Genomic DNA, 22,496 nt, shown 5'->3' on the forward strand with positions numbered 1-22,496 from the left:
TGCAGCAATGGCTAAAGTCAACATTCAGGAACAACAAAAGGCTTTGACAAATCAAAGGTCTTGCCCGACTTGTGTAAATTTTGCCCACTTCTAACATTTTTTGATTCACAGTTAAGGGAAATTCCATTACTCTTTTATTAGAACTCTTAATGGAACTTAGCCATTTGCAGCTCCTACCGGCTTCCTCTTCATATCCTTTGTGGCATTGTATCAAAGTCACCTCAGATTATTTTGGCTTCCCTTGTGAAGACTTCATTCCTCTACAAATTAGTCATTGGGCAATGAGGAGTTGAGTATAAGTGCTAGTCGGAGTTCCTTTTGATCTTTGCTTCAGGATCGGTAATAAATTATTGTAAAGAGCTGGACTGCTTGGTGAGTGATTTTTGAAGTTCCAAAGGTTTGGCCTGTTGGCATTCTACTTCATTCTGCATGTGTAGGGACGGAAAAGGGGAAAGTTGCCAGGCAGCTCCTGCCCCTTTCTCCAGCTCCATCCAGACACGTCCCATTGGGTCACTGTCAACCTTTCCTGCTCTTGGTCCGTGTCCATAATGACTAGCACCACAGGGGCTGAGGAACAGACACTGCTCTCTCAGTCTTAGAATCATCCCCCACCTCCCCCATAAATAAAATACAACAAGGAGCTCATGATTCAAGTTACTTTGTCATTTTAAGTACCTAATTATATTAAACAAATTAGCTTTCTAAGCAGATAGGTTTTAACATAGAATGTTTTGTATAAGATGTGGTTAGAGTTGGCTTAAGTATCTCGTGCTTGGTAAGATCTCTGTAGTGATCTTCGAATTAAATATATACATGTTATAAATGAAAGCTTATATAAAATAAAATATAGGCTGTCTGCGACGTGCTTTTTAAAAAAGTATGTGGGGCGCCTGGGTGGCTCAGTGGGTTAAAGCCTCTGCCTTCAGTTCAGGTCATGATCTCAGGGTCCTGGGATGCAGCCCGGCATCGGGCTCTCTGCTCAGCAGGGAGCATGCTTCCTCCTCTCTCTCTGCCTGCCTCTCTGCCTACTTGTGATCTCTGTCAAATAAATAAATAAAATCTTTTAAAAAAAGGAAAAAAAAAGAATGCAAGGCAGAGAGTGGATAGGATACAGTAAAATCAGACTGGCTATGTGTCAATGATGAATGAAACTGAATGATGAGTTTATGGGGGTTCATCATGCTATTCTGCATATTTTCCTTTTTTTGTTGTTGTTGTTAACTTGGATGGAAATGTTCCTGGGATTGAACATTGTGGTATTCGTTTCCTCTCTAGCTAGATTCCTTTTATCGTTAATTTTTCCCTTGACATAAAGTTATACCAAAGAAGGAACACTCAGCATTTCAGTGGGTTCCTTATGCTGAGTCAACTCAGAAACGCAGCTTCTGTTCTAAAGCTGGCATCATTTCCCAGGGTTTCATCCCAAATTATAGTGGGTCACTGAAATGATAGCCCGGCCTGCTAGAAACTGTTAAAACAGTGGTAATTACAAAGGATAGTCCAACCGTTCTCTTCCCGGTGAGTCAGCTGTGTTTGCTCTTTTCTCCTCCGCAACTCCCCCGGCCCAGCCAAGATTGCTCTTGCCTGACCCCAGGCACAGGAGCGTCACCGGGTTAAACACACCAGTGGTGTTTGAGTGAGGCCAGGTGTGTTTCTTGATCGTCCTTGGAAGCCACTGTTTACGTTGTAAATGGTCAGTTGGGTTTCTCTTAACAGCTGTTGCAGAAAGCAAATAAAGCTTAGAGCAAAATGTGCACTCTGAATTAGTCTTAAGGAAATTACCTGATTTATTTTTTATACTCTAAGACAAATTTGGCTGGAGATGGGAAGAATTTCATTTTGCAGTGTTATCTCTGGTTCCATGACCATTTGAAAAAACAAAACAAAAAACTATTTCCAGTTCTTGTAATACAGACTTACAGAGAATGGCTTGATGAAAGCCAATTCCCATTTTTCTGTCCTCATAAAAGGGAACATTGGTAAAGAGAATCCAAGGCAGCAGGTAATTTGGTTTTATTTTGTGCTCTGTATGCTGTCCTCTGTTATTTTAATAAACACATAATAAACATAGCTTGTAATTTCTGAAAACACGTCGTCCTAACTACCAGGAAAGGTTACAGGTCCAGAACCCTTCCATGTATCTGGAGTTGAATTTTTTTCTTTGGATAAGTTACGGGTAAGCAGAGCAGGGCTATAATTAGAACAGTTTTTATTAAAACTCTGCTTATTAGCATGTGCTGTCTTTGGTCCGAAAGAAGTATTGCCGTGCATAGAAAAGATGTCTCTCTCTCTCCCTCTTTATTTCCTTCCATACCCTCCTTTTTTCTTTCTTGTTAGGTTTTTATCAGAGTTATGTGTTCAGGGGGGAAATCTCAGTTTATTAGCTAAACACAGATGTTTATCATCTGCTAACGTTAAAAAGCTATAAAACATGAAAATTGGAAGAAAAAGTACACAATTCTGTTTCAGTCTGTGGTGGTTTTTAATATCTGGATAGTTTAGTCTCTAAACAGTTATTCTGTGTAACTTTTTATATATTCCACCATTAAAAGTGAGTCTTAAATGGGTTACTGTTACAGTTTCTATATTTTATAAAGTGAACATCTCATGTTCTTGGAATGACTGTTATTATTTCAGAATTTTCTACATTCATGGACATCAATACATAAACACATGTGAGAGAAGAAACAGTACTGTAAAGCCATGTTGGTGGAAGTGGCTTTTCCTTTTTGGCTTTTTTGGGGTTTGTTTGTTTGTTTGTTTGTTTGTTTTTTGGTGACTAGTGTTATTTTAAGAGTTTTTCTATCAACACAGACATACATCAGCTGAGCTGTACACAAATTCCTAGGTGCCCCCACAAGCAGCTGTGTATGAGTTACCATACAAGCAGATAGGAGACCGACATCAGTGCTTTACACAGCCAGGGGCCTTCTGTGCGGGAGTCTCTGCGCCTGAAACCCGGCTCAAAGCCTGCCCACCCGCCAGCCAGGGCCCAGCCTGTCCACCCCACAGTTTAATTCTCTCCCCCACCTCGTTACTTCTTCAAGTCCCCCATCCACAAGCAGTCCATTTTTAAAAAGAATACTTCTAACAGGCGTACATGTCTGGCTTCCCCCAAAATAATCCACCCCAGCAGCAGCTACAAAGAGGGTGGTTATGGCTTCCAGAAGCCAGAGCTCCATTAAAAACTGGCAGCAGGCTAAAAGGAGGGCAAGGCCAAGGCCATAAAGACGCTAAGTCATCAACAAAGGAACTCAGAAGTGCCGCTACCCAGGACCACTTAATTTGGACCCAAATACCTAAAGATCCCTACCCATTTTTGCAGTCCCGGAGTAAAATAATTGGCCCTGAATTACATGAAGAGGCAGATGTTTGAGGATAGTAGAGATGTGTATGGTCTATTTTTAGAAATATTGCTATTTTAAGGATAGGTATTATTTATCTTGGAAACTTAGGAATAGCTGTTTTTTTTTAAGGTTGGATGAATGAAGTATTACTGTAGAATGTGGTTTAATAACAGAGAAAATAGTAAGAGGGGTTGAACATAGTTGGGTAAAGGACAAAATACTGTTTGCGGGCAGAAAAAATGAGCAGAGAATCCATATTTCCCCAAATTACTTTTTTGTATTATTAGATACTGTAAAAAACATCAAAGTACACGACATTTTTATCTTAAAGAGTATGCTAGGCATAACTTTAGTAGAAGAATTATAACTAACTTATCGGTACAGTGCATTTTTAAGTGTGATATTAAATGTACAAAAAATACCGACTTGTATTTGCATAACCCACACTTCCTAAGGCTACCTTAAACTCTGCTATTAATACAAACACATCTGGGAATTCATGCCTCCCTGTGCGCCGTGAAATATGATTTAATAAAAAAATGTAAAAAAAATATTGTCTGTGGCTTTATGTAGACAGAAGCATACAGCAAAAGTTTATTTTTAAAGTCTTGGGGGAAAAAAGTCATGGGATATGCCACCACCCTCCCTTCCCTGAGAGGCTGTAGTCCCTGTGGCATTGAGTCCCATAAATACATATGTCCTACCTGGGACGAAAGGGGCAGTTTCGCATTAGAGATCCTGTATTGATCTACATTTCTCCATCAGTCGGATTTGTCTGGTGATTTAAGATAACAGAAGTCCCTCTACCCGGCTCTCTCCGCTTGGAGAATAACGGTCATTCGACTCAGTGCCGAGGCAGCCGCAGTATGGTCAAGCCGTCGTCATCCCCTGCGCGGGGAGGGACATGTCGCAACAGAGCGGTTTGAGTGGTTCCTCCCGAGGGGAGATGGGAATTTGGATCCCGGCCTGCTGGCCCTGTTCGAGCTATCTGCTGTCTGGAAATAGCACATTCGGTTTTTAACGGATGCGGCGCTTTACCATAGCCAGATCCGCACGGCGCGTGCGGGCAGAGAGACAAGTTATTGACTCGGCGTGTTGATGCCACGCTTCGCACAGCTTGTCCAAAGCCATTTGTGCATGCCACTCTCTTCTCAATCTTTGGCAAAGACCAAAAAATGTTTAGAAAGCGGCTGGGCTGCCTGAATGGCTCAGCAGGTTAAAGCCTCTGCCTTTGACTCAGGTCATGATCCCAGGGTCGTGGGATCGAGCCCCGCATTGGGCTCTCTGCTCAGCAGAGAGCCTCCTTCCTCCTCTCTCTCTGCCTGCCTGTCTGCCTACTTGTGATCTCTGTCAAATAAATAAATAAAATCTTTTCAAAAAAGGGTGAGGGGAGGTGTTGCTAAGTATCAGGAACGACTGGATAAATGCCCAGTTGGTCGAGTTGCTTACTGTTGTAGAGCCGCGAGGCACGGGGAAGTGAATACTTCAGGAAGGAGTAAACCCCCGTTCACATCCCATGATCTCTACCCTAAAGCCGAACGATGAACTCAGCCTCAAAGCAAAGCGCGTCTCTAAAGCACATCCCACTAGAACTCTGCGCCCCCGTTTGTTAAAATGTCTTCCCTCTCAAGGGGATCCTAGAGCCATTAGCGAGGTGCAGACGTGGCTCAGCGGGGTTTTCCTTCAGCAGTGAATGCGTCTGGCTACCCTTCTGCTTCCTGATCTGTGCCAGCCTGACCCAAAGGCGGCGTCTTCATATCTAACCCTCCCCAGCGAGTGATTCAAGTCGTCTAACTCAACAGCTTTCCTGGAGCGTCGCTTTGCCACTGTATCTCTGTATGTTTCTCTTTTCCTTCTAAAATGACATCGATCTAAAACCCAAACATTTTTTTTACACGTTAGTTTATGATGTGACCCGAACCGCAAGGACGGGGGATACGGAAGGAGGCGAAAGGGCAGACACAGATCCCAGCCCGGCGGATGCCAGCTTTGCCAGTCACCCTGAGGACTGACAAAGAGAATGGAATCTGAGGGGACCTTTTAGTATTGTTGTTGTTATTATTATTATTATTCAGGTATAGAGTGCACACCATGTAACTGGCACTATCCCCAAAGCTTCACAGACCTGCAGAAGTCCTTTACTCTTCATACCGACCCTATAAGATGAGGACTCGGGTTATCCCCTATTTTACAAGTGAGGAGACAGACCCGGGAGACCCTCTGACTGCTCAGGGTCACAGAGCCTGTAAGTTACAGAGCAGTCAGGCTCGAGTCCAGGCTCATCACCCTGGTACCAGGAGTAGCTGAAGAGTCACCGTGTAAGATGCTCTAATAAAAGGTGGACTGACCCTTAAGGTCATGGCCAAAGTGACCCTTCTTCCCCTGCCTCTCCCCCCGGCCCCCACCACTTCCTAGTCAAATTCTAGGTAGGTGAGCTGTAGGGAGAACGAAGTGCGAGACAGAATGAAAGGGACCAAAGTCAGAAGCAGGGGAGGAGCATCGAGGAGTCTGTGGACTGAGCTCCTGGTGAAGCAGACAGTAAAGCAGCCAGGCCAGACCCTGAAAACCACCGCCCTGACCCCCAGTGTCCGGGGCCCAGCTGGCTGATTGACCATCAGCCTGGGGCCGAGATGTGTTGAGTAAAGCTGGATGGACGTCAGGGCGAGTATGACCAGAGACCAACAGATCAGGCTGGCCCGCGCTCTGTTCCCCATCTTGCCTTCCCACACTCCTGCCTGCCTTCTTCGGGACCAACAGGGTAGGAGGTGTCCGAGCCAGAGAAATAGGGTAAGGCAGAGTCTAAACCACTGAGAAAGGTTGAGGAGAAAATCATCTGAAGCCGTGACACGTCGGCATGGGAAAACAGTGGCAGAGCAGCTTAGAAGCAAGGAGGATGGCGTCCTGGGCCGCTTATCCAGACCCCAACTGGCACTGTGGCTACCTTTTATGGGCAGGCGGGGTCATGATGCAGAAATTGGGAAGTTTCCTGGACCTGGGGGTAAGAACGTCATAGTTAGTAGATGACTCTCTCCCCTCCACCTCCCCACCCAAGCACTCTTAGAAATCTTAGTAATAGGGGAAGAAGCTTTGCCAACATGCAATAAAAGTATTGATAATAAGAGTATTGATCAAAAATAATCAAAAGAACATCTACGTAGATACGGCAGTTACTATGTTTTCAAATTACTTCTCAAACCTGAAGGAGTCTCCGTTTTTCCTGCCATTGCTTGCGTACCGCAGCTACGAAATTCACCAGCACAGGGTGGAAGTGAGCCGAGGGCAGGGAGAGGAACAGCATTGTATCAGGAGCTGAAGGTGCCCTACAGCCACCCTGGGCTTGCGCCACTCTGTTCCACCAGTCACCCTGCCTATCCTCCGTCATCAGTCTCTGCACCCTGTCCCAAGCCTGTCTGTGTCTCATCAGCACTGTGCACGACCGCTTACCGGCCTTTCCCACTACCACTGGGACAACACTTGTGTCTGGCTTAGTAGCTAGTCGGTATGCTAGGGTTGCCAGAATGGACAAATAAAAACAGAGCGCACCCAGTTAAATTTAAATTTCAGCTAAACAGTGAGCATTTTTTTATATGAATTAAGTCCCACACAATAGTAGGACGTAGATATACTGAAAATTTATTCATTCATCTAAAATTAATAGGCACCTGGGTGTGTTCTTTTTATCCGGCAACCCAGGCTGCACGGGTATGACATAGTTCACTTTGGCAAATTGAGACAGAAAGATGAAAAGTAAAGAAAATCCCAAAATGGAAGGAAATTTTTAAAAAATGATTTTAAAACCTCTCCTGCATTTGGTGCTATGGACGTAAGAATATTTGCTCCTCCTCCTCATCCCATCCTTATTTGTATACCATGCCTGGCCTCCTCTCAAAGACGGACGCCTATGACAGATATTTTTAATTAAGAAGAGAGAACTAGGGGCGCCTGGGTGGCTCAGTGGGTTAAGCCTCTGCCTTTGGCTCAGGTCATGATCTCAGGGTCCTGGGATCGAGCCCCACGTTGGGCTCACTGCCCAGCGGGGAGTCTGCGTCCCCCTCTTTCTCTGCCTGCCTCTCTGCCTGCTTGTCATTTCTCTCTCTCTCTCTCTCTGTCAAATAAATAAAACCTTTAAAAAAAAAAAAAAAAAAAGAAGAGAGAACTAGGACACCTGGGTGGCTCAGTCTGTTAAGCGTCTGCCTTCCAATCAGGTCATGCTCCCAGGTTCTGAGACTGAGCCCTGCATTGGGCTCCTTGCTCAGTGGGGAGCCTGTTTCTCCCTCTTCCTCTGCCCCTCCTCCATGCTTATTTTCTCTTTCTCTCTCTCTCCTTCAAATAAATGAAGTCTTTAAAAAAAAGAAAGAAAGAAAAAGAAAAAGAAGATAGAACCTGCCGGAAGGGAGGTGGGTGGGTGGATGGGGACGAAGGAGGGTACTTGTGATGTTGGCAAGTGTTGAGTCACTGTATTGTACACCTGAAGCTAGCATGACACTGTATGTTAACTAACTAGGATTTAAATAAACTCTTAAATAGAAAAAGAAGATAAGGGACGCGTGGGTGGCTCAGTTGTTAAGTATCTGCTTTCGGCTCAGGTCATGATCCCAGGTTCTGGGATCTAGTCCCACATCAGGCTCCTTGCTCAGTGGGAAGCCTGCTTCTCTCTCTCCCTCCTCACTGCTTGTGTTCCCTCTCTGGCTGTGTCTCTATGAAATAAATAACTAAAATCTTAAAAAGAAGAAAAAAACAACTTACTCATTTGACCTTAGTTCTCTAAAATCTTATAACAGCATTTTACCCTGGGAAATCCGTCTGGGAAATTGCTTGGAAGACACAAACAGAAGTTAAATTAAAACATACCCATACCTTACTTTCAAGGAATAAGAATTTTCATTTCCCCCCTGAAAAGCACACTTTGTTTCTCGGCAGTATATTTTATCCATAAAACATAATTAATGACTTCTTCGTAGCTGAAGTTATTTCTGTTGAGATGTACAGAGAAACATTAATGCTGGTGGTGCTCGTCGCAAGTAATGTAGAGTCACTGGAGGAATGAGGAAGCTCATTCTGCTTTTCTTTTCTCTCTCTCTCTCTCTCTTCTTAGCTCTACTGCTCAAGTTTTAAGACTGTCCAGAGTCCTGTGATTGGTGGGCTGTGGGTTGATGCTGTTTGCGGAATGGGCTCCCCAGGCCTGGCCTGTGTCTTCCTCAGCCCATCATTAACAGTGGCTGAAAGGCCTCGGTCTGTGCGCCCCTCTCATATGATTACCAACCCGCGATACAGAGTCAGACTTGCACGATTTCCAGAATTCTTTTGGCCAAAAACAGTGAAATGCAAGTATTTCCATGGGCCAATAATTCACTCTCTCTCGGGTTTTTGCGCAACATTAAGAAGACGGGATTACAGTTAGCATCTGTGGTGTTTTTCTCGTGTATGCATTAACACTCTAATCCTGAAATTGGAAAACTGGAATTTTAGCATCTGGGGGAAAAAAAAAAAAGTTAACTAGCTTCTTCTAATGACTGCTAATATTTTCCATTATTCAACACTACCTTGGGGTGCCTTTCAGAATTCCGGAGATATTTTAAAGGCACACGTGTCAAATAAAAACAAGAGAGTTCTAAAAACTCAAGTTCTTTTTAATTTAGCTAATGTATGGAACACACATGGGTAAGAAAGGAGACTATCCATTTTTAATTACCATAAAGTATAATAATCCAGCTACCATGCATAAAACAGATCTCTAATTCTGTTTAAGATTCTTTTCTTTTGAGGGGGGATGATTTTAAAGCTGCTTGTTTGTCTTTACCCCTCACTATTTCTTATCAACACTTTGTTTTTCTGATCTAATTTAAAATTTTAAGTTGTCGCGGGTTAAGGTTTCATTTGATCCCATTTGACCCCATCCTCCTAGGCCTTTTTCACGCTCTCTTGTTTTCGGTTGTCTCTAGGTGCAGGCTGATTACCTTCCCTTGTCCATCCTGGGCATTCATGTCTTCTTGCATTTCTCCACTGTTTCTTAAATATTCTTGCCTTTTGCCCTCCATAATGTGTCTCCTTGGGGTCTTGATGTGGGGTCTTGAGTCCTGGTACTTCCCTTCCACTGGAGCTAGTCACTGATGGCTGGACACAGTGGTCCACCCTCCGATTATACAGTCGTAACTGTAGAGCTGGGAACGCCGTTAGAGTTCCTGCAATCCTACCTCACCCCCATCCCATTTCCACTGCGTAGGTGAGAACAGGTTCCTGTGTCCTGCTGAATTCATCCTTCCGAATTCAGTTTCATTTCCCCTTTTCAGATGCCCCAGGAAAATTGATCTCACACTACCACTCTGACGCACGTATGCCTTTATTACTTGACTTGTCGTGCTCTGAGAATTCAGCTCCATCCAATAAATGTGAGTTTTTCCCTGGAGGACAGGCACAGTGACGGGGCTAAGATGCTCATAATCCAGCGGGGCAGTAGAGGGAGATGGCAGCAAATACTGCATTTTCTTACTTTGCTCTGTTAAGTATTATTATTGGCCTAACTGTTCCATCCTGCTGCACTCTGGGTGTCTGCAGGACGGAGATCACATCTTGCTTTGTTTTTCCCCTCTCCAAGGAAAGACCCCAGATTCCGGATCAGAATTTAACGTGTTGTATATATGAAGTGTATTTTACTTCTCTTTTGATCTGCCAACATAACTATACAAAAGCACTTACCCATCATCCCAAGGATACAGGGTTAAAACCCAGTGTCTTAATTCCTGGTTTGAGGCTCTGCCCCTGTCACTACATAGTTGGAATATTCCAGGAGTAATGGCCACAGCTGTGGGCGAGGGTACTAAGTTCTCCGTTTTTTATTATAAAGTCAGTAACAGAACGCTTACTACTGTATCAAAGAAAGCCTCCTCCTCACCCTTACAGACCCTTGTTCACTTCTCCAGAAGCAACCACTGTTTCTGGTTTTATGTGTTTATTTCTAGGGTTATTTTTACCTACGTAAGCACATACCTATCTGTGTTTTATATAGACACTTGCTTTTTTATTCACATATTAACATAGATACAAATTCTTACATTTCCTCTTTCATACAATTGCACGTCTTGGAGATGATTTCAACCAGTACATAAAGAACTACCTCATCCCTTTTTGAAAAAGTAAATGGATGTGTTCTGTACCAGGTATTGGCCATATCTAACTAGACTCGTACTGATGGATCTTCGGGTAGCTTCTGATCTTCTAATCTTACAGATAATGCTGCGGTGTATAATCTCACGAACGTGTCCTTTCATGTCTGTGTAACTATCAACCGTATGATAAATTTCTAGAAGTAGAATGACTGTATCATAGGTGAGTGCGTTTTAAATCACAAGGATAGCAGGTTACCCACCAAATGAGATGTTCCAGAATACATTCCCACCCTCAAGGTAAAATAGCATTTCCTCACACCCTCTCCTACACGCTGTGTCAACTAACTTTTAAAATCTTCTCCTCTTAGTTACAAAGAATAATTTGGTCTTCAATTTACATTGCTATCTTGACCTTGCCGTGCTGTGTGACCTTGCCAAGATACTTAAGTTTTCTTTACCTCTGTTTCCTCCATAAAATGAGAAGAATAATGTATTTCATAGACTCTGAAACACTATTAATTATAAGTCTTGCCCTTAATTTATATAATACTGAGGAAGGAAAGCAGCATTGCTCATTATAATGTCGAGACACCATCTTAGAAGACACCATTTCATTTAGAAGACACATCTCAAACCAAGAAGTGCAAAAATGTCAAGAAATACACATTTTAGAATTAGTGAAATTTGCTAGTATCTGCTTTATAGGACCATCATAAGGGTGAAGTGGAAGGCTTCTGGAAGAGTACCCAGTACATAGTAAGTACTCAATGAATTCTTGTTCTTTTAGTAAAATTATAGTTATTATAATTATATATATATATAATATATAACATATTATATATATAGTATATATATGCTGCTATTATATATATTATATATCATATATTATATCATATATATCATATATCATATATATGTATATATACATACACATAATGTATATATATAATATAGTCAAGCTGCGAAAGGCAGCTCGACTTCAGGCCTGCTTCTGCATATATAATATAACATATATAATATGTATATAATATATATTATAATAGCTATGTATTATAGGTATTAAAATGTCAGTGACAATACTAGGACCCAGCATATAAGACATTCTCAGAAGATGGCCCTGTTATCATTATTGTTATTAATGCAAATTTATACTTATTAGAATACAAGCAGGGATTTTGTCTGTTTTTTTTTTTTTTATTTTTATTGACGTATAATGTGTTATTTGCCTCATGGGTACAGGTCTGTGAATCATCAGGCTTACACATTTCACAGCACTCACCATAACACATACCCTCCCCGGTGTCCATCACCCAGCCACCCCATCCTTCCCCCACCCCAGGAACCCTCAGTTTGTTTCCTGAGATTAAGAGTCTCTTATAGTTTGTGTCCCTCCTGATCCCATCTTGTTTCATTTTTTCCTTCCCTGCCCCCCATGACGCCCCACCCTGCCTCTCAAATTCCTCATATCAGAGAGATCGTATGACAGTTGTCTTTCTCTGATTGATTTATTTTGCTCAGCATAATACCCTCTAGTGCCATCCACATTGTTGCAAATGACAAGATTTCATTTCTTTTGATGGCTGCATAGTATTCCATTGATGTATATACATAAGTGTGTGTGTGCGTGTTTATTACATCTTCCTTATCTATTCATTTGTTGATGCGTGAATGGACATCTAGGCTCTTTCCATAGTGTGGCTATTGTGGACATTGCTGCTACAAACATTCGGGTGCACGTGCCCCTTTGGATCACTACATTTGTATTGTTAGGGTAAATACCCAGTAGTGTGTTTGCTGGGTCGTGGGATAGCTCTATTTTCAACTACTTGAGGAACCTCCATACTGTTTTCTAGAGTGACTGCACCAGCTTGCATTCCCACCAATGGTGTAGGAGGGTTCCCCTTTCTCCACATCCTCACCAACACCTGTCATTTCCTGACTTGTTAATTTTAGCCATTGTGGTTTTGATTTATATTTCCCTGATGCTGAGTGATGCTGAACACTTTTTCCTATGTCTGTTGGCCAGCTGGATGTCTTCTTTGCAGAAATGTCTGTTCATGTCTTCTGCCTATTTCTTGATTGGATTATTTGTTCTTTGGGTGTTGCGATTGGTTAAGTTGTTTATAGATTTTTGGATACTATCCCTTTAACTGACATGTCATTTATGAGTATCTTCTCCCATTCTGTCAGTTGTCTTTTGGTTTTGTTGACTCTTTCCTTTGCTGTGCAAAAGCTTTTGATCTTGATGAAGTCCCAGTAGTTCATTTTTGTCCTTGCTTCCCTTGCCTTTGGCGATGTTTCTGGGAAGAAGTTGCTGCCTGTATTCTCCTCAAGGATTTTGATGGATTCCTGTCTCACATTGAGGTCTTTCATCTGTTTGGAGTCTACTTATGTGTGTGGTCTAAGGATATGGTCCAGTTTCATTTTTCTGCATGTGGCTGTCCAATTTCCCCAACACCATCTGTTGAAGAGACTGTATTTCTTCCATTGGATATTCTTTCCTGCTTTGTCCAGGATTAGTTAACCATAGAGTTGAGGGCTCTCTGGGCTCTCTATTCTGTTCCAATGATCTATGTTTCTGTTTTTATGCCAGTACTATACTGTCTTGAAGATTACACCTTTGTAATAGAGCTTGAAGTCTGGAATTGTGATGCCATCAACTTCAGCTTTCTTTTTCAACATTCCTTGGCTATTCGAGGTCTTTTCTGCTTCCATATAAAATTTAGGATTATTTGTTCCATTTCTTTGAAAAACATTGATGGTATTTTGATAGGGATTGCATTCAATGTGTAGATTGCTTTAGTAGCATCAACATTTTCACACTATTTGTTCTTCCAACCCATGAGCATGGAATGTTTTTCCAATTCTTTGTGTCTTCCTCAATTTCTTTCATGAGTACTTTATAGTTTCCTTAGTACAGATTCTTTACCTCTTTGGTTAGGTTTATTCCTAGGTACTCTATAGTTTTGTGTACAATTGTAAATGAGATTAAGTCCTTAATTTCTCTTTCTTCTATCTTGCTGTTGGTGTATAGAAATGCAACTGATTTCTGTACATTGATTTTATATCCTGACACTTTACCAAATTCTTGTATAAGTTCTAGCAGTTTTAGAATGGAGTCTTTTGGGTTTTCCACATAAAGTACCATATCATCTGCAAAGAGTGAGAGTTTGACTTCTTCTTTGCCAATTCAGATGCCTTTTTTTTCTTTTTGTTGCCTAATTGCTGAGGTTAGGACTTCTAGTACTATGTTGCATAGCAGTGGTGATAGTGGACATCCCTGCCGGGTTCCTGAACTTACAGTAAAAGCTCGCAGTTTTTCCCTATTGAGTATGATATTCACTGTGGGTTTTTCATACATGGTTTTTATGATTCTGAGGTATGTACCCTTTATCCCTACACACTTTGAAGGGTTTTAATCAAGAAAGGATGCTGTACTTTGTCAAATGCTTTTTCAGCATCTATTGAGAATATCAAATGGTTCTTTTTCTTTCTTTTATTAGTGTATTGTATCACATTGATTGATTTGAGGATGTTGAACCAAACTTGCAGCTCAGGAATAAATTCCACTTGGTCATGGTGAAAAATCCATTTAATGTACTATTGGACCCTACTGGCTAGTATTTTGGTGAGAATTTTTACATCCGTGTTCATCAAGGATATTGGTCTGTAATTCTTTTTGATGAGGTCTTTGTCTGGTTTTGGGAGCAAGGTAATACTGGCCTCAGAAAATGAAATTGGAAGTTTTCTTCCATTTCTATTTTTTTGAGCAGTTTCATGAGAAAGGTACTAATTCTTCGTTAAATGTTTTGTAGAATTTCCCTGGGAAGCCGACTGGTCCTGGGCTCTTGTTTTTTGGGCGATTTTTGATGATAGCTTCCACCTCCTTATTGGTTATGGGTCTGTTCAGGTTTTCTATTTCTTCCTGGTTCAGTATTGGTAGTTTATATGTCTCTAGGAATGCATCCATTTCTTTCAGATTGTCAAATTTGCTGGCATATAGTTGCTCATAATATTTTCTTGTAATTGTTTGTATTTCTTTAGTGTTGGTTGTGATTTCTACTCTTTCATTCATGATTTTATTTATTTGGGTCCTTTGTCTTTTCCTTTTGATACATCTGGCCAGGGGTTTATCAAACTTATTAACTGTTTCAAAGAACCAGCTCCTAGTTTCATTGATTTGCTCTATTATTCTTTTGGTTTCTATTTCACTGATTTCTGCTCTGATTTTTATTATTCCTCTTCTCCTACTGAGTTTAGGCTTTCTTTGCTGTTCTTTCTTCAGCTCCTTTAGGTATAGGATTAGGTTGTATACTTGAGACCTTTTTGTTTTTTCCGAAATGCTTGTATCACTGTATACTTTCCTCTCAGGACTGCCATTGCTATGTCCCAAGGCTTTTGAACAGTTATGTTTTTATTTCCATTTGTTTCCACGAATTTTTTCAATTCTTTAATTTCCTGGTTGACCCATTCATTCTTTAGTAGGATGCTCTTAACCTCCATGTATTTGAGTTCATTCCAACTTTCCCCTTGTGATTGAGTTCTAGCTTCAGAGCATTGTGGTCTGAAAATATGCAAGGAATGATCCCAATCTTTTGGACCAGTTGAGACCTGATTTCTGACCCAGGATCTGATCAATTCTAGAGAATGTTCCGTGTGCACTTGAGAAAAATATGTATTCTTTTGCTTTGGGATGGAATGTTCTGAATATATCTGTGATATCCATCTGGTCCAGTGTGTCATTTAAGGCCTTTATTTCCTTGTTGATCTTTTGCTCAGATGATCTGTGCATTCCAGTGAGGGGGATGTTAAAGTCTCCTACTATTATTGTATTATTGTCGATGTGTTTCTTTGACTTTATTATTAATTGGTTTATGTAATTGGCTATTCCCACAATAGGGGCATAGATATTTATAATTGTTAGAACTTCTGTTGGACAGATCATTTAAGTATGATATAGTGTCCTTCCTCATCTCTTATTAGAGTTTTTGGCTTAAAATCTAATTTATCTGTTATAAGGATTGCCACCCCAACTTTCTTTTCATGTTCACTGGCATGGTAAATTGTTTTCCACCCCCTCACTTTAAATCTGGAAGTGTCTTTGGGTCAAAAATGAGTTTCTCTCAGACAGCATATCAATGGGTCTTATTTTTTTATCCATTCTGATACCCTGTGTTTTTTGATTGGGTTATTTAGCCCATTTACATTCAGGGTGACTACTGAAAGATAAGAATTTAGTGCCATTTTATTGCCCGTAAGGTGACTATTACTGTATATTTTCTCTGATCCTTTCTGGTCTATTATTTTTAGACTCTCTCTTTGCTTAGAGGACCCCCTTTCAGTATTTCCTGTAGGGCTGGTTTGGTGTTTGCAAATTCTTTTAATGTTTGTGTGTCTTGGAAGCTTTTTATCTCTCCTTCTATTTTGAATGATAGCCTAGCTGGATATAGTATTCTTGGCTGCATATTTTTTCTCTTCTAGTGCTCTGAATATATCATGCCGGTCCTTTCTGGCCTGCCAGGTCTCTGTGGATAAGTCTGCTGTCAATCTAATATTTCTACCATTGTATGTTACCTCTTGTCCTGAGCTGCTTTCAGGATTTTCTCTTTGTCACTGAGACTTGGAAGTTTTACTATTAGATGATGGGATGTTGACCTATTTTTATTGATTTTGAGGGGAATTCTCTGGGCCTCCTGGATTTTGATGCTTGTTCCCTTTGCCATATTAGGGAAATTCTCTACTATAATTTGCTCCAATATACCTTCTGCCCCCCTCTCTCTCTTCCTTCTTCTTCTGGGATCCCAATTATTCTAATATTGTTTTGTCTTATGGTATCACTTATCTTTCGAATCATCCCCTCATGGTCCAGTAGTGTTTGTCTCTTTTTCTCAGCTTATTTATTCTCCATCATGTGGTCTTATATATCACTAATTGTCTCTTCTGCCTCATTTATCCTAGCAGTAAGAGCCTCCATTTTTTATTGCACCTCATTAATAGCTTTTTTATTTCAACTTGGTTAGATTTTAGTTCTTTTATTTCTCCAGAAGGGTACTTTATTTCTCCAGAAAGTAATTCCCTAATATCTTCCATGCCTTTTTCAAGCCCAGCTAGCTCCTTGATGATCGTCATTCTGAACTCTAGTGCTGACATATTACTAGTGTCAGTATTGATTAGGTCCCTAGGCATTGATACTGCCTCTTATTTTTGTTTTTGTTTGTTTGTTTGTTTTTCGGGGTTTTTTGTGGTGAGTTTTTCCACCTTGTCATTTTATCCAGATAAGAATATATGAATGAGAGAATAAAATACTAAAAGGGTGGTAATGACCCCAGAAAAATATATTTACCCAAATCAGAAGAAACCCGAAATGGGGGGGGGGTGAGAAGAAAAGAGGGAGAATTTAAGAAATTAAATATATATATATACATATATATATATGTATATATATGAATAGAACAGAGTCACCCACTTGATTTTCAGTGTATTCTGATCTGTTAGAAGAAACTTTCCCCCAAAATTTAAAAGAAAGGAAAATATATATATATATATATATATATATGAAAGGGTAAACACAATGAAGGGATGGAATATGACTATAAAGATGGAAATAAAAAAGATTCTAAAAAAGGAATTAAGTGGTTAGAAAAAGAAAAAAAAGGAGAGAATGTGATCAGGCTGGTGACTAAAACAAAGCCATGTGCTATATTTAGGGTATATTTTGATCTATTTAGAAGAAATTGTATCCCAAAATTTTAAAGAAGAAAACCTATATGTATACCAAAAATAAGGTTAGATACAATGAAGGGATAAAACATGACCATAACAATGAAAATTTTTAAAGATTTTTTTAAAAAGGTATTGTTAAGATAAATTAGTTATAAATGTGAAAAGATTTATGTAAGTCCTGCATTTTAGAGTTTGCCTTTTGAAAATACAGTATATTCTTTTTACAGCTGGCTAGTCTTGGGCTCTCTTTATGCATCCGCTACAGAAAGAATAATGAAATAAGACCTTTTATTTTGAAGGTACCGTGTACTTTTTTAGTTGACTCTGAGCTCTTATGGGAAGCCTTTTGTTTTTCCTAGCTCTACAGATGTGGACTTTCAGAAAGTTTTTAGTATTGTATAAAGTATATATGCTTTACATTCTGCTTTTTTAGTTTCAGCCTTCTCACACGTCAGACTGATTGATTGGAAAGACCCTGCTTTATTTAACGTGGTTACAGGCATTAGAATATTTCTCTGCAGAATAGGTCTGTTTTGACACTTCCAGAATTTAAAATGTAATATTGATTTAGTCACTTTAAAAAGAAAGATGTGAAATGCAGACTTTGTGTATGTGTTTTAATAAATATTTGTATGTACTTATATGTAGATTAGATACATAAAAGTATGCAGGTTGAGATGCACATTGTGATGAAAATATAATCAGCTGATATTGAGATCAGCTGGCATAACCTAATTCTCCATAAACAGCCCAGGTTTTCTGGCTGATATTATTTTTCCCACCTTCTTACTAGCCTTAAAATTCTTTGAATGGTTTCCAGTATACTCAGTAATTAAATGTGAATGCTTTTACCTTGCATTTAGTCGATAAAGTATTCAAGTCAGAGTCTTGTTGAAAAATCAGTATAGCATGTCCCTGTTCTGGGGCTCGCCGTGGAAGGAAGCAAAGCCCTCTTGCTCTCATGCAAGCATCTTTATGTGGGGGAAGGTCACTTCCCCATGTTCTAGAAGTCCCCTTTTCTCACAGATCTATCTGCAGATGAGTTTATTGGAACTCACACTCACTCACCTTTCAGTTTCTCGAAGAAGATAAGGTCAACTCCTGAAAATTTGCTTAAAAAAAAAAAGGAGGCAACCCTAATCTTTCCTACTGGAATACTGTTACAGTCTGCAGTAAGGTTTAGGACCACAGATGAGAATGGCGGCCAGACGATCACTAAGCCTGTGCCCCCAGAAGGTCAGTGGCTGGCAACCCTCGGGTTCATCCGCGATACCTCTCTCAGCCTCGTTGGTGGCCCAGCCTCCCCTTTGGGTGCTTGAAAGACCTAAGCATTCACCAGTTCTCACTTTCATTATATCACGTAGAAGTGCTCGTTTTTAAATAAAGACAAATGGATGAAAAAAAATCTTTTCCGAATTTAGTATTTTTAATAACAGATCTTGAGTATGTAAGAGACATGCATTTAGAGCTTCCCTCAGGGATGATGGAAGCGCTTGCCTGGGTGTACATTCTCATCGTGATCAGATACTAAGTTCCCACAGCAGTGATGCCTCTTGGAGAACTGATCTCTGCCCGGCTCTTCCTTTGCCTTCTTGGCCTCTCCCTCCAGACTTCTTCGCACTGCTCCTCTTCGAGCCCATGCATACCAGGGTTCTGTTCCTGGAGCGTCCACGCAGCAGACTCCAGGTGTTTCCTTTTGGGTGGTGCCTCGGTGATGTGGACCGTGTGCGGGGCTGACCTGACCCTCTCTCTCTGCAAGTGCCGTGTTTACTACCTTCCTGCGCGTTAACACATCCTTCCGGCTCCTTTGCCCTAAACCATGATGGCATCCCGGACTTCCTCTCCCTTCACTAGATACTTTCATTTGGTCACGTTATTCCAAATCTGTGCTATGATTCATCTAGATAAGGCCTTGTTCTCTTTGCTGTTGTCTCTGGGCAGGCCTGTGGCAGTCCACTGCTGGATTTCTTCATCTGTCTCAGACCGACTTCCCCGTTTCCACCCTCGCTGTTCTCCCAAACCCTAGTCCATTCTCTCACTACTCTCCTGGGAGTGTTTATAAAATGCTGAGCACGCTGTGTTAAACCCGTGTGTAAAATACTTTCCCAGCAGTTGGTTCCTCACAGGAGAAAAGCCCCAGCATGATGCCTAAGGCCCTTGATGGCCAGTAGCTCCTTCTCTTGTACCTCGTACTCCAGCCCTACCAAATGGTAGGCCGCCCCACATACTCCACACTCAGAGCCTCTGTTTTCCGTGTCTATTTACAGGCTGCTTTCTCTCTCTTGAACCTACTGTTGCTTCCTTCCCCAGTTTCATCTCTCCCCTTCAGAAGGCAAAGCCAGCCATGTCCTCTAGGAAGCCTCCCTGGTGTCGTCTCCTCTCCATCTGCCCTGGGCGAGGCATCCCTTCACTGTGCTCCCCAGCCTCCTTGTCTGTCTTTCTCCCCGGGTTGACTGTGGACTTCCGGAGGACAGGCATCATGTCAGGAGGGTCTGAGGCCCTGAAGGACCGCAGTGCGGTGGCTGACACAGATGCTCAGTGACGTAGATGCTCAGTAGATGGTCAGTAAAGGGCAACTTAAAGAATGAAGGTGATATTTTTCCAGGGTCTGATTGTCCCTCACACAGGTCCTCTGGCAAATGCATTTCTGAGGCATCCTCAATACTCCATGCACACATGGTAAATTAGGAAGCTTGTGTGAAGAAGCAGTGGTGCCCCTGGATTTCCATGGTCCATATTTGAAAGACATCTTTTCTATTCCCAGGGATGTTCCATTTACAGAAAGTGAAGGAGAAGGCTCTGAAAGCAGGACGTGCTTCCTCTCAATTGCCATAGGAGGAACGTGTTCAGGCTCCTCATAGTGGAGCAATGCGCCTTCCATATTGCAGGTTCACAAACTCAGTGGCACGTTGGGATCACGTGGGCCGCCGTAAAATATACAGCACTTGGGTCCCATGTGTCTGCACAACTTGCGTGTGTGTGTGTTCGTGCATGTGCTGTCACTTCCAAATGCTCTAAATGAGCTTATGATAATTGGTGTCATTATCAAGTCACGCATTGCCATCTTAGCCGAGCCCTTGGTCATCATCCTTCTTTGCATCTGCTCTTAGGTCCTTTCCCCGTGTCTTCTGGCACTTGCCCTAAACATTTATCACTCTGCTACCATACACCCACCTGTACTGAGTGGGTGTGCGTACCCCCTGTGAATTGGTCTTCTGTTTCAGTAGTCCAAACTGCAGACCTGAGTCTACCATTTTGAATTTCTAGTTTTACCCATATTGTTCTTAATCTCATAATGTGATATCGCACTAAGGATCCTAATTAATTGGCTTCTTGGCTATTTTATTTAGGGCTGTGTTGTGAATAACCCAACTCATGATGGCATCAACAAAGAGATCATTTGTATTTATAACATATTGGCTTTCTTAATTAAAATACCAGGATAGATTTTGCATTAAGCAAGGCTTGATTCAGAACTCAGAGGGAGTTATCTCCAGCAACCTTGGCTATATCGCTTGGCAATCTGCTCTATCAGCTATTCTCAGGTTCACCTCCTTAGAGTTAGCAAAGTGGCTGCCGCAGCCTCACTCATCATACGTCATGCTACCAAATATAGAGGAGAGAGCAGGCCACTGTCCTGGGAGCTTCAACCCAACTTCCATCAAACCTGACTGATGTGGGTTGTATGCATGTCCCTGAATTTGGAGTTAATGTGTTGCTCGACTTCAGCCAGCCAGGATTCTCACCCCAGCAGCCAGGGGTACAGTTAACCCACTTAAGCCACATTGGCTACATGGCGAGGGAGGAAGGGGGCACAAACCAATTCCCCAAGGAGTGAAGAAAGAACACAGAAAAGGCAGCGTGAATCTTCACGATAATATAAATGACCGTAATATTTATCCGTAAGGCTTTCCTCAACGTGTGAACATATACTTTTAATATGAAACTTCATACATCCATGTATAGTGATAAATACAGATAATGAAATTGCTAGGTCATATCGGACCATCTTGGATTTCTAGTGAAATGAATGCTAGAAAAAATAGTTATGTTTTTAAGCAACATATTTTTATAACCAATGTAAGAAATCGCTCTTTGTCATTGAATTTGTGAATTTATTGATTTTTTTGCTCATAATGAAACTTACTCCACTAAGCATTAGGAGTATGGCAAATAGAGTCTGAAGAACTAACTTCAAATTGACGTTTTGTCACTTGACTTTGGAGAAGTTATTTTCTCTAATCACTAGTTTTGTTGTCTGCTAGATGCAAATATAATACCTGTCTTTTCTGACACTCGTTGTATCAAATGCGATAATACTCATTAAAGCATGTAATAAAAAAGCATGTGATCTATTATTTCACTACCTCACCAGGTTGACTTTGCCTGGCCACAGAAAATAACATTATAATTAAAATGTAATTCTGTTTTACTAACACATTGCCTTTATTACTTGAAACCTGTTTTGTTTTTATTTTTGTTTTTGTCTGAAGCCTCAAAGTATAGAATACTATATCTTAGGGCAAAGTACAAAGAACCATGTTGTTCACCCACAAAATCGGAGTCATGTCTGCAGTTGACAATAACAGCCAGGGCTTCTGGGAGCAAAAGCAACTAGATAAACAGCCAAGTGCTTTCGTTTTCTCATAATGGGAAGTATATCATTCAAGAGGAGTGACAACCTTTTCTTAAGGCAAATTTCTAAATAGAATGTGTCCCATCCATCTTGCTGGTAAGGGGCATTGAACAGCATAATGGACCATCGTACCATAAAATTTACAAAACCCAGTAAGCTTTGAAACTATTTTGGACAGTTTTCAACAGAGAAGCGCTCCAGCCTGGGTTTCAATCTGCCATTTACTCGCCGTGCGTAACGTAGGCAATTGACTTCACTTCTCTGAGCTGATGTCTAAAATGGAGATTTTGAAAAGCAGTCCCTACCCTGTGGGGTTATTAGGAGGAAGGAAAAAAGAAGATGTATGTGGGAGAGATGGGAACAGTGCTCTGAAGGTAGTAAGTGCTCAGTGAATGTTAGCTGCTCTAGTTACCTTTACCAAGTCCATCAGTAAACGTTTATTGTTATAACTAGCTATAAAAGACTCCTAGCAGTGAAGGGACTTTATTATGATTAAAGCACGCCTGTGATCGGATACTAGAACTTATCACCAGGATCCCTCAATTGGATCTAACCTGCTCAGGTGTGTGTCGTCTCGTCAGTGTCCTGTAGCCTAATTGACATGGGCCAGCATTTGCTTCCACCCACAACAGTGTCCTGCAGCGTGCTGTCTCTCAGCTGTAGGAATTGTGAGGTCAGCTTAAT

At 41.2% G+C, this 22,496-nt stretch overlaps 1 protein-coding gene across 8 annotated transcripts in view; it reads left to right on the forward strand.

Annotated features, from left to right (window-relative positions):
- The window catches only part of CDKAL1 (CDKAL1 threonylcarbamoyladenosine tRNA methylthiotransferase), a 631,102-nt gene that overhangs the window by 513,581 nt on the left and 95,025 nt on the right, over positions 1–22,496 (forward strand). The window lies entirely within an intron of this gene.

Source organism: Mustela nivalis (genome assembly GCF_964662115.1).
Source record: "Mustela nivalis genome assembly, chromosome: 5".
NCBI classification, from domain to species: domain Eukaryota; kingdom Metazoa; phylum Chordata; class Mammalia; order Carnivora; family Mustelidae; genus Mustela; species Mustela nivalis.